Genomic DNA, 12308 nt, shown 5'->3' with positions numbered 1-12308 from the left:
TCAAGGTGGGTAAATGCTGATTTGGTTGCAATTGAGCATATTCATCTGAGGGGACCAAACACATGTATCCTCCAGGAAACCGTTTATGTTAGATGCTGGGCCATCTACAACATTCTTTCCCTATGAGAATTGAGTTCATTTTTGAAATTAATACTTCCTGCAAATCAGAATTTTCAAGGTGTTATTAGGCTGATTTTGTCCAAATATCCTTATTCAGCTAAGGTGAAGAAACACAGGTATCTCTCGGGAAAAACAACTCTTTGGCAGAAGCAAGTGCATATAGCATATATTTCACTCGGAGAATTGAGTGAGATTTTGAAAAGAATACTTCCTGAATAGACCTATAACACAAAATGAAATTGAAGCAGCAATCAAGAGTCTCCCCAAAAAGAAAAGTCCAGGACCTGATGGATTCTCTGCTGAATTCTATCAGACCTTTAAAGAAGAACTGATACCAACCCTCCTTAAACTGTTCCATGAAATAGAAAGGGAAGGAAAACTGCCAAACACACTTTATGAAGCCAGTATTACACTTATCCCCAAACCAGGCAAAGACACCTCCAAAAAGGAGAACTATAGACCAATCTCCTTAACGAACATCGTTGCAAAAATCCTCAACAAAATAATGGCAAACCGAATTCAGCAACACATCAAAAAGATTATTCACCACGACCAAGTAGGCTTCATCCCAGGGATGCAGAGGTGGTTCAACATATGAAAATCAATAAACGTAATAAACCACATTAACAGAAGCAAAGACAAAAACCACTTGATCATCTCAATAGATGCAGAAAAAGCCTTTGATAAGATCCAACATCATTTCATGATAAAAGCTCTAAGAAAACTAGGAATAGAAGGAAAGTTCCTCAACATTATAAAAGCTATATATGACAAACCTACAGCCAGCATTATAATTAATGGAGAAAAATTAAAACCATTCCCTCTAAAATCAGGAACCAGACAAGGATGCCCACTATCTCCACTCCTATTCAACATAGTACTGGAACTCCTAGCCAGAGCAATTAGGCAAGAAGAAGGAATAAAAGGAATACAAATAGGTAAAGAAACTGTCAAAATATCCCTATTTGCAGACGACATGATCCTATACCTTAAAGACCCAAAAAACTCTACTCAGAAGCTTCTAGACATCATCAATAGCTATAGCAAGGTAGCAGGATATAAAAACAACGTAGAAAAATCATTAGCATTTCTATACACTAACAATGAGCAAACAGAAAAAGAATGTATGAAAACAATTCCATTTACAATAGCTTCAAACAAAATCAAATACCTAGGTGTAAACCTAACAAAAGATGTGAGAGACCTCTACAAGGAAAACTATACACTTCTGAAGAAAGAGATTGAGGAAGACTATAGAAAGTGGAGAGATCTCCCATGCTCATGGATTGGTAGAATCAACATAGTAAAAATGTCGATACTCCCAAAAGTAATCTACATTTTTAATGCAATTCCCATCAAAATTCCAATGACATTCATTAAAGAGATTGAAAAATCTACTGTTAAATTTATATGGAAACACAAGAGGCCACGAATAGCCAAGGCAATACTCAGTCAAAAGAACAATGCGGAGGTATCACAATACCTGACTTCAAACTATATTACAAAGCAATAACAATAAAAACAGCATGGTACTGGCACAAAAACAGACATGAAGACCAGTGGAACAGAATAGAGGATCCAGATATGAAGCCACACAACTATAAGCAACTTATCTTTGACAAAGGAGCTAAAAATATATGATGGAGAAATGCAACCTCTTCAACAAAAACTGCTGGGAAAACTGGTTAGCAGTCTGCAAAAAACTGTAACTAGATCCATGTATATCACCCTATACCAAGATTAACTCAAAATGGATCAAGGATCTTAATATCAGACCCCAAACTCTTAAGTTGATACAAGAAAGAATAGGAAATACTCTGGAGTTAGTAGGTATAGGTAAGAACTTTCTCAATGAAACCCCAGCAGCACAGCAACTAAGAGATAGCATAGATAAATGGGACCTCATAAAACTAAAAAGCTTCTGTTCATCAAAAGAAATGGTCTCTAAACTGAAGAGAACACCCACAGAGAGGGAGAAAATATTTGCCAATTATACATCAGACAAAGGACTGATAACCAGAATACACAGGGAACTTAAAACACTAAATTCTCCCAAAACTAATGAACCAATAAAGAAATGGGCACATGAACTAAACAGAACTTTCTCAAAAGAAGAAATTCAAATGGCCAGAAAACACATGAAAAAGTGCTCACCATCTCTAGCAATAAAGGAAATGCAAATTAAAACCACGCTAAGATTCCACCTCACCCCTGTTAGAATAGCCATCATCAGCAACACCACCAACAACAGGTGTTGGCGAGGATGCGGGGAAAAAGTAACCCTCTTACACTGTTGGTGGGAATGTACACTAGTACAACCACTCTGGAAAAAAATTAGGAGGCTACTTAAAAAGCTGGACATCGATCTACCATTTGGTCCAGCAATACCACTCTTGGGGATATACCCAAAAGACTTACTCCAGAGGCACCTGCACATCCGTGTTTATTGCAGCACTATTCACAATAGCCAAGTTATGGAAGCAGCCAAGATGCCCCAACACTGACGAATGGATTAAGAAAATGTGGTGTCTATACACTTTGGAATTTTATGCAGCCATGAAGAAGAACGAAATGTTATCACTCGCTGGTAAATGGATGGAATTGGAGAACATCATTCTGAGTGAGGTTAGCCTGGCTCAAAAAACCAAAAATCGTATGTTCTCCCTCATAGGTGGACATTAGATCAAGGGCAAACACAACAAGGGGATTGGACATAAGCACATGATAAAGCGAGAGCACACAAGGGAGGGGTGAGGATAGGTAAGACACCTGAAAAACTAGCTAGCATTTGTTGCCCTTAACACAGAGAAACTAAAGCAGATACCTTAAAGCAACTGAGGCCAATAGGAAAAGGGGAACAGGTACTAGAGAGAAGGTTAGATCAAAAAGAATTAACCTAGAAGGTAACACCCATGCACAGGAAATCAATTTGAGTCAATGCCCTGTATAGCTATCCTTATCTCAACCAGCAAAAACCCTTGTTCCTTCCTATTATTGCTTGTACTCTCTCTACAACAAAACTAGAAATAAGGGCAAAATAGTTTCTGTTGGGTATTGGGGGGGGAGAGGGAGGGGCGGAGTGGGTGGTAAGGGAGGGGGTGGGGGCAGGGGGGAGAAATGAACCAAGCCTTGTATTCACATATGAATAATAAAAGAAAAATGAAAAAAAAAAAAAAAGAAAAGAATACTTCCTGCAACTTAGGTGTTTCAAGGTGGAGATTGGCTCTATTTGCTCCAAATAGGCCTCTTCAGCTTAGATGGAGAAACTCATGTATCTGTCCAAGAAAACGATCTATGTTAGAAGCTTCACAATTTAGCACAATGTTTTCCTGTGAGAACGGAGTTAGTTTTGAAAGGAATATATCCTGCACATCAGAATTATCAAAGTGAAGGTAGGCTCATTTTTCAAAATAGGACTATTCGGCTAAGTTGAAGGAAGACCTGAATCTCTCCAAAGTACACCATCTATGCTCCAAGCAGAAGCTACTAGCACATTGTTTCCCCATGAGAATTGACTTAGTTTCTCAAACATTACTTCCAGCAACATTTCAGTTTCAAGTAGGAGAGAGTCTCTGTATGCTCCAAACAGGACTATTCAGCTGAGTGGAAGACACACATATATCTCTTGAAAGATTACTAACTATGTTAGAAGAAGTACCTTCTAGCACACTGTTTCCTTTTGAGAATTTAGTTAGTTTTTAAAATGATACTTGCTGCAAATCAGAATTTTGAAAGGGGATGAAAGCTCATTTTCTCCAAATAGACCTCTTCAGCTATACTGAAGTCACATATCTCTTGAAAGAAAACCATGTGTGTTAAAAGCAAGAGCATTTAGCACCTTGTTTCCTTGTGAGAACTGAGTTAGTTATTGACAGGAAAAATTCCTCCAACTTAACAGTTTCAAGGTGGAATCAGCTGAGGTGAAGGAACACCAAGGACTCTCCAAGGACTATGATCTACATCTGAAGCTGCAGCATCTTACACATTGTTTCCCTGTCATAACTGAGTACGTTTTTAAAGGAATTCTTAATGCAAATCAGAACTTTGTAGGTGGACAAAGGTTCTTTTTCTTCAAATTGGCCTATTCAAATGAATTGTTGAAACACTTGTTCATTTCAAAAGATAACCCTGTGTTTTGCGAACATGAGTAACTACCACATTGTTTCCCTGTGAGAATAGAGTTAGTTTTTGAAAGCCATATACCTGCAACTTTGTGGTTTCAACTCGAGATAGGCTCTGTTTGTTGCAAAGAGTCCTATTCAGCTGAGTAGATGAAATACGAGTATCTCTCGAAAGAAAATCAGCTACGTTAAAGACAGGAGGATCTAGCACATTTCTTCCCTGTGAGAAATGTGTTTCCTCTTGATAGGAACAATTCCTGCAAATCAATACTTTACAGGTGGAGAAAAGTTCATTTTGATCAAAATTGGCCTATTCACCTGATATTTCAAAAAACATGTGTGTTTCAAAAGAAAACCTTCTGTGTTAGAAACAGGAGCATTTTGCACATTGTTTCTCTGTGAGAATTAAGTTAGTTTTTAAAAGCAGTATTCCTGCATCTTAATTGTTTCTTTTTGGAAAAAGGTTCTGTTTGATCGGAAGAGGCCTATTGACCTGAGTTTGAGAAACTGATATATCTATCCAAAAAAGTGATCTATGTTAGAAGCTTTACAATCCAGCACATTGTTTCCCTGGAGAATTGAGTTAGTTTCTTCAAGCAAGATACCTGCAACTTTGTGGGTTCAACGTGGAGTTTGGGTCTGTTTGCTCCAAAGAGGCCTATTCAGCTGAGTAGAAGAAACACATGTATCTCTCAAAAGAAGACCACCTACACCTACATTAAAGACAGGAGCATCTAGCACATTGTTTCCCTGTGAGAATTGCCTTTGCTATTGAAAGCAACATTTCCTGCAAGTGAAAACTTTCAGGTGGAGAAAGGCTCATTTTGATCCAAATTGGCCTATTCACCAGATATGTATAAAATCATCATTATCGAGAAAGAAAACGTAACGTGTTAGAAACAGGAGCATGCTGACATTGTTCCCTATGAGAATTGAGGTTTTCTTTTGAAAGCAGTATTCTTGCATCTTAATGTTTTCAATTTGGAGATAGGTTCTGTTTACTCCAAGTGGCCTATTCAGCTGAGTTTGAGAAACTCATGTATCTCTCAAAGAAATGAACTAAGTTAGAAATGTCAGAATCTAGCATATTGTTTCCCCATGAGAATTCAGTAAGTTTTTGAAGTTAATACTTTCTGCAAGGCAGAATTTTCAAGGTGTTTGTAGGCTCATTTTGTCAAAATGGGCTTATTCAGCTAAGTTGAATACACACAGGTATCTTTTGAAAGAAAAACATCTTCGATAGAAGCATGAGCATCTTCCACATTGTTTTCCTGTGAGAACTGAGTTAATTTTTGAAAGAAACACTTTCTACAGCTTAGGTGTTTCAAGGTGGAGATAGGGTCTGTGTGATCCAACAAGGCCTTTTCAGATGAGGTGAAGAAAACAGGATTCTTTCCAAAGAAAACCATGTATGATAAAAGTGGCAGCATCTAGCACATTGTCTCCCTTTGAGAGTTGAGTGGTTTCTGAAAAGAATGCTTCCCAGAAATCATAATTTTCAAGGTGTATATAGGTTTATTTTGTTCCAAATGGGAATATTTAGCTGAGTGGAAGAAATCCATGAATATCTTGACAGAAAACCATCTGTGTTAAAAGCAGGAGCACCTAGTACATATTTCCCTGTGAGAATTGAGTGAGCTTTTTGAAAACAACACTTCCTGCATCTTAGGTGTTTCAAGGTGGAGATAGGCTCTGTTTCTTCCAAATTGGCCTATTCAGCTGAGTTGAAGAAACACATGTTTCACTCGAAAGACAACCATCTGTTTCAGAAGCAGGAGCATGTAGAACATTGTTTCCCTGTAAGAACTGAGTTAGTTTTGAGAGTACTACTTCTTGCAATCCAAGCTTTCAAGGTGGAGAAGGGCTGATTTTGTTCTAAATGGGCCTATTTATCGAGGGGAAGAAAAACATGTGTCCATCCAAAGAAAACAATGTATGTTGGAAGCTGCACCAACTACCTCATTGTTTCCCTGTGAAAATTGGGTAACCTTTTGAAAGAAATATTTCCTGCGTATCGTAGTTATCATAGGGTAAAGACCTCATTTGATACAAATAGGACTATTCAACTGACTTGAAACACATGTGAATCTCTCCAAAAACACCATCTTGGGTTGAAGCTGCAGCTGCTAGCACATTGTTTCACTGTGAGAATTGAGTTACATTTTGATAGCAATAATTCCTGCAAATCTGAATTTTCAGGTATTAATAGTTTCATTTTGTCAAAATAGGATTGTTAAGCTAAGTTGAATAAACACATGTATCACTCCAAAAAAAAACTGTTTAATAAGCTGGGGCATTTAGCACATTCTTTCCCTGTGAGAACTGAGATAGTTATTGAAAGGAATACTTCCTGCAATTTAGCTGTTTCAAGGTGGGTAAATGCTGATTTGGTTGCAATTGAGCATATTCATCTGAGGGGACCAAACACATGTATCCTCCAGGAAACCGTTTATGTTAGATGCTGGGCCATCTACAACATTCTTTCCCTATGAGAATTGAGTTCATTTTTGAAATTAATACTTCCTGCAAATCAGAATTTTCAAGGTGTTATTAGGCTGATTTTGTCCAAATATCCTTATTCAGCTAAGGTGAAGAAACACAGGTATCTCTCGGGAAAAACAACTCTTTGGCAGAAGCAAGTGCATATAGCATATATTTCACTCGGAGAATTGAGTGAGATTTTGAAAAGAATACTTCCTGAATAGACCTATAACACAAAATGAAATTGAAGCAGCAATCAAGAGTCTCCCCAAAAAGAAAAGTCCAGGACCTGATGGATTCTCTGCTGAATTCTATCAGACCTTTAAAGAACTGATACCAACCCTCCTTAAACTGTTCCATGAAATAGAAAGGGAAGGAAAACTGCCAAACACACTTTATGAAGCCAGTATTACACTTATCCCCAAACCAGGCAAAGACACCTCCAAAAAGGAGAACTATAGACCAATCTCCTTAACGAACATCGTTGCAAAAATCCTCAACAAAATAATGGCAAACCGAATTCAGCAACACATCAAAAAGATTATTCACCACGACCAAGTAGGCTTCATCCCAGGGATGCAGAGGTGGTTCAACATATGAAAATCAATAAACGTAATAAACCACATTAACAGAAGCAAAGACAAAAACCACTTGATCATCTCAATAGATGCAGAAAAAGCCTTTGATAAGATCCAACATCATTTCATGATAAAAGCTCTAAGAAAACTAGGAATAGAAGGAAAGTTCCTCAACATTATAAAAGCTATATATGACAAACCTACAGCCAGCATTATACTTAATGGAGAAAAATTAAAACCATTCCCTCTAAAATCAGGAACCAGACAAGGATGCCCACTATCTCCACTCCTATTCAACATAGTACTGGAACTCCTAGCCAGAGCAATTAGGCAAGAAGAAGGAATAAAAGGAATACAAATAGGTAAAGAAACTGTCAAAATATCCCTATTTGCAGACGACATGATCCTATACCTTAAAGACCCAAAAAACTCTACTCAGAAGCTTCTAGACATCATCAATAGCTATAGCAAGGTAGCAGGATATAAAAACAACGTAGAAAAATCATTAGCATTTCTATACACTAACAATGAGCAAACAGAAAAAGAATGTATGAAAACAATTCCATTTACAATAGCTTCAAACAAAATCAAATACCTAGGTGTAAACCTAACAAAAGATGTGAGAGACCTCTACAAGGAAAACTATACACTTCTGAAGAAAGAGATTGAGGAAGACTATAGAAAGTGGAGAGATCTCCCATGCTCATGGATTGGTAGAATCAACATAGTAAAAATGTCGATACTCCCAAAAGTAATCTACATTTTTAATGCAATTCCCATCAAAATTCCAATGACATTCATTAAAGAGATTGAAAAATCTACTGTTAAATTTATATGGAAACACAAGAGGCCACGAATAGCCAAGGCAATACTCAGTCAAAAGAACAATGCGGAGGTATCACAATACCTGACTTCAAACTATATTACAAAGCAATAACAATAAAAACAGCATGGTACTGGCACAAAAACAGACATGAAGACCAGTGGAACAGAATAGAGGATCCAGATATGAAGCCACACAACTATAAGCAACTTATCTTTGACAAAGGAGCTAAAAATATATGATGGAGAAATGCAACCTCTTCAACAAAAACTGCTGGGAAAACTGGTTAGCAGTCTGCAAAAAACTGTAACTAGATCCATGTATATCACCCTATACCAAGATTAACTCAAAATGGATCAAGGATCTTAATATCAGACCCCAAACTCTTAAGTTGATACAAGAAAGAATAGGAAATACTCTGGAGTTAGTAGGTATAGGTAAGAACTTTCTCAATGAAACCCCAGCAGCACAGCAACTAAGAGATAGCATAGATAAATGGGACCTCATAAAACTAAAAAGCTTCTGTTCATCAAAAGAAATGGTCTCTAAACTGAAGAGAACACCCACAGAGAGGGAGAAAATATTTGCCAATTATACATCAGACAAAGGACTGATAACCAGAATACACAGGGAACTTAAAACACTAAATTCTCCCAAAACTAATGAACCAATAAAGAAATGGGCACATGAACTAAACAGAACTTTCTCAAAAGAAGAAATTCAAATGGCCAGAAAACACATGAAAAAGTGCTCACCATCTCTAGCAATAAAGGAAATGCAAATTAAAACCACGCTAAGATTCCACCTCACCCCTGTTAGAATAGCCATCATCAGCAACACCACCAACAACAGGTGTTGGCGAGGATGCGGGGAAAAAGGAACCCTCTTACACTGTTGGTGGGAATGTACACTAGTACAACCACTCTGGAAAAAAATTAGGAGGCTACTTAAAAAGCTGGACATCGATCTACCATTTGGTCCAGCAATACCACTCTTGGGGATATACCCAAAAGACTTACTCCAGAGGCACCTGCACATCCGTGTTTATTGCAGCACTATTCACAATAGCCAAGTTATGGAAGCAGCCAAGATGCCCCAACACTGACGAATGGATTAAGAAAATGTGGTGTCTATACACTTTGGAATTTTATGCAGCCATGAAGAAGAACGAAATGTTATCACTCGCTGGTAAATGGATGGAATTGGAGAACATCATTCTGAGTGAGGTTAGCCTGGCTCAAAAAACCAAAAATCGTATGTTCTCCCTCATAGGTGGACATTAGATCAAGGGCAAACACAACAAGGGGATTGGACATAAGCACATGATAAAGCGAGAGCACACAAGGGAGGGGTGAGGATAGGTAAGACACCTGAAAAACTAGCTAGCATTTGTTGCCCTTAACACAGAGAAACTAAAGCAGATACCTTAAAGCAACTGAGGCCAATAGGAAAAGGGGAACAGGTACTAGAGAGAAGGTTAGATCAAAAAGAATTAACCTAGAAGGTAACACCCATGCACAGGAAATCAATTTGAGTCAATGCCCTGTATAGCTATCCTTATCTCAACCAGCAAAAACCCTTGTTCCTTCCTATTATTGCTTGTACTCTCTCTACAACAAAACTAGAAATAAGGGCAAAATAGTTTCTGTTGGGTATTGGGGGGGGAGAGGGAGGGGCGGAGTGGGTGGTAAGGGAGGGGGTGGGGGCAGGGGGGAGAAATGAACCAAGCCTTGTATTCACATATGAATAATAAAAGAAAAATGAAAAAAAAAAAAAAAGAAAAGAATACTTCCTGCAACTTAGGTGTTTCAAGGTGGAGATTGGCTCTATTTGCTCCAAATAGGCCTCTTCAGCTTAGATGGAGAAACTCATGTATCTGTCCAAGAAAACGATCTATGTTAGAAGCTTCACAATTTAGCACAATGTTTTCCTGTGAGAACGGAGTTAGTTTTGAAAGGAATATATCCTGCACATCAGAATTATCAAAGTGAAGGTAGGCTCATTTTTCAAAATAGGACTATTCGGCTAAGTTGAAGGAAGACCTGAATCTCTCCAAAGTACACCATCTATGCTCCAAGCAGAAGCTACTAGCACATTGTTTCCCCATGAGAATTGACTTAGTTTCTCAAACATTACTTCCAGCAACATTTCAGTTTCAAGTAGGAGAGAGTCTCTGTATTCTCCAAACAGGACTATTCAGCTGAGTGGAAGACACACATATATCTCTTGAAAGATTACTAACTATGTTAGAAGAAGTACCTTCTAGCACACTGTTTCCTTTTGAGAATTTAGTTAGTTTTTAAAATGATACTTGCTGCAAATCAGAATTTTGAAAGGGGATGAAAGCTCATTTTCTCCAAATAGACCTCTTCAGCTATACTGAAGTCACATATCTCTTGAAAGAAAACCATGTGTGTTAAAAGCAAGAGCATTTAGCACCTTGTTTCCTTGTGAGAACTGAGTTAGTTATTGACAGGAAAAATTCCTCCAACTTAACAGTTTCAAGGTGGAATCAGCTGAGGTGAAGGAACACCAAGGACTCTCCAAGGACTATGATCTACATCTGAAGCTGCAGCATCTTACACATTGTTTCCCTGTCATAACTGAGTACGTTTTTAAAGGAATTCTTAATGCAAATCAGAACTTTGTAGGTGGACAAAGGTTCTTTTTCTTCAAATTGGCCTATTCAAATGAATTGTTGAAACACTTGTTCATTTCAAAAGATAACCCTGTGTTTTGCGAACATGAGTAACTACCACATTGTTTCCCTGTGAGAATAGAGTTAGTTTTTGAAAGCCATATACCTGCAACTTTGTGGTTTCAACTCGAGATAGGCTCTGTTTGTTGCAAAGAGTCCTATTCAGCTGAGTAGATGAAATACGAGTATCTCTCGAAAGAAAATCAGCTACGTTAAAGACAGGAGGATCTAGCACATTTCTTCCCTGTGAGAAATGTGTTTCCTCTTGATAGGAACAATTCCTGCAAATCAATACTTTACAGGTGGAGAAAAGTTCATTTTGATCAAAATTGGCCTATTCACCTGATATTTCAAAAAACATGTGTGTTTCAAAAGAAAACCTTCTGTGTTAGAAACAGGAGCATTTTGCACATTGTTTCTCTGTGAGAATTAAGTTAGTTTTTAAAAGCAGTATTCCTGCATCTTAATTGTTTCTTTTTGGAAAAAGGTTCTGTTTGATCGGAAGAGGCCTATTGACCTGAGTTTGAGAAACTGATATATCTATCCAAAAAAGTGATCTATGTTAGAAGCTTTACAATCCAGCACATTGTTTCCCTGGAGAATTGAGTTAGTTTCTTCAAGCAAGATACCTGCAACTTTGTGGGTTCAACGTGGAGTTTGGGTCTGTTTGCTCCAAAGAGGCCTATTCAGCTGAGTAGAAGAAACACATGTATCTCTCAAAAGAAGACCACCTACACCTACATTAAAGACAGGAGCATCTAGCACATTGTTTCCCTGTGAGAATTGCCTTTGCTATTGAAAGCAACATTTCCTGCAAGTGAAAACTTTCAGGTGGAGAAAGGCTCATTTTGATCCAAATTGGCCTATTCACCAGATATGTATAAAATCATCATTATCGAGAAAGAAAACGTAACGTGTTAGAAACAGGAGCATGCTGACATTGTTCCCTATGAGAATTGAGGTTTTCTTTTGAAAGCAGTATTCTTGCATCTTAATGTTTTCAATTTGGAGATAGGTTCTGTTTACTCCAAGTGGCCTATTCAGCTGAGTTTGAGAAACTCATGTATCTCTCAAAGAAATGAACTAAGTTAGAAATGTCAGAATCTAGCATATTGTTTCCCCATGAGAATTCAGTAAGTTTTTGAAGTTAATACTTTCTGCAAGTCAGAATTTTCAAGGTGTTTGTAGGCTCATTTTGTCAAAATGGGCTTATTCAGCTAAGTTGAATACACACAGGTATCTTTTGAAAGAAAAACATCTTCGATAGAAGCATGAGCATCTTCCACATTGTTTTCCTGTGAGAACTGAGTTAATTTTTGAAAGAAACACTTTCTACAGCTTAGGTGTTTCAAGGTGGAGATAGGGTCTGTGTGATCCAACAAGGCCTTTTCAGATGAGGTGAAGAAAACAGGATTCTTTCCAAAGAAAACCATGTATGATAAAAGTGGCAGCATCTAGCACATTGTCTCCCTTTGAGAGTTGAGTGG

Source organism: Castor canadensis, chromosome 8 (assembly GCF_047511655.1).
Source record: "Castor canadensis chromosome 8, mCasCan1.hap1v2, whole genome shotgun sequence".
Lineage (NCBI taxonomy): Eukaryota > Metazoa > Chordata > Mammalia > Rodentia > Castoridae > Castor > Castor canadensis.
The sequence above is the reverse complement of the archived record's forward strand: the minus strand, read 5'-3'. Positions refer to the sequence as shown.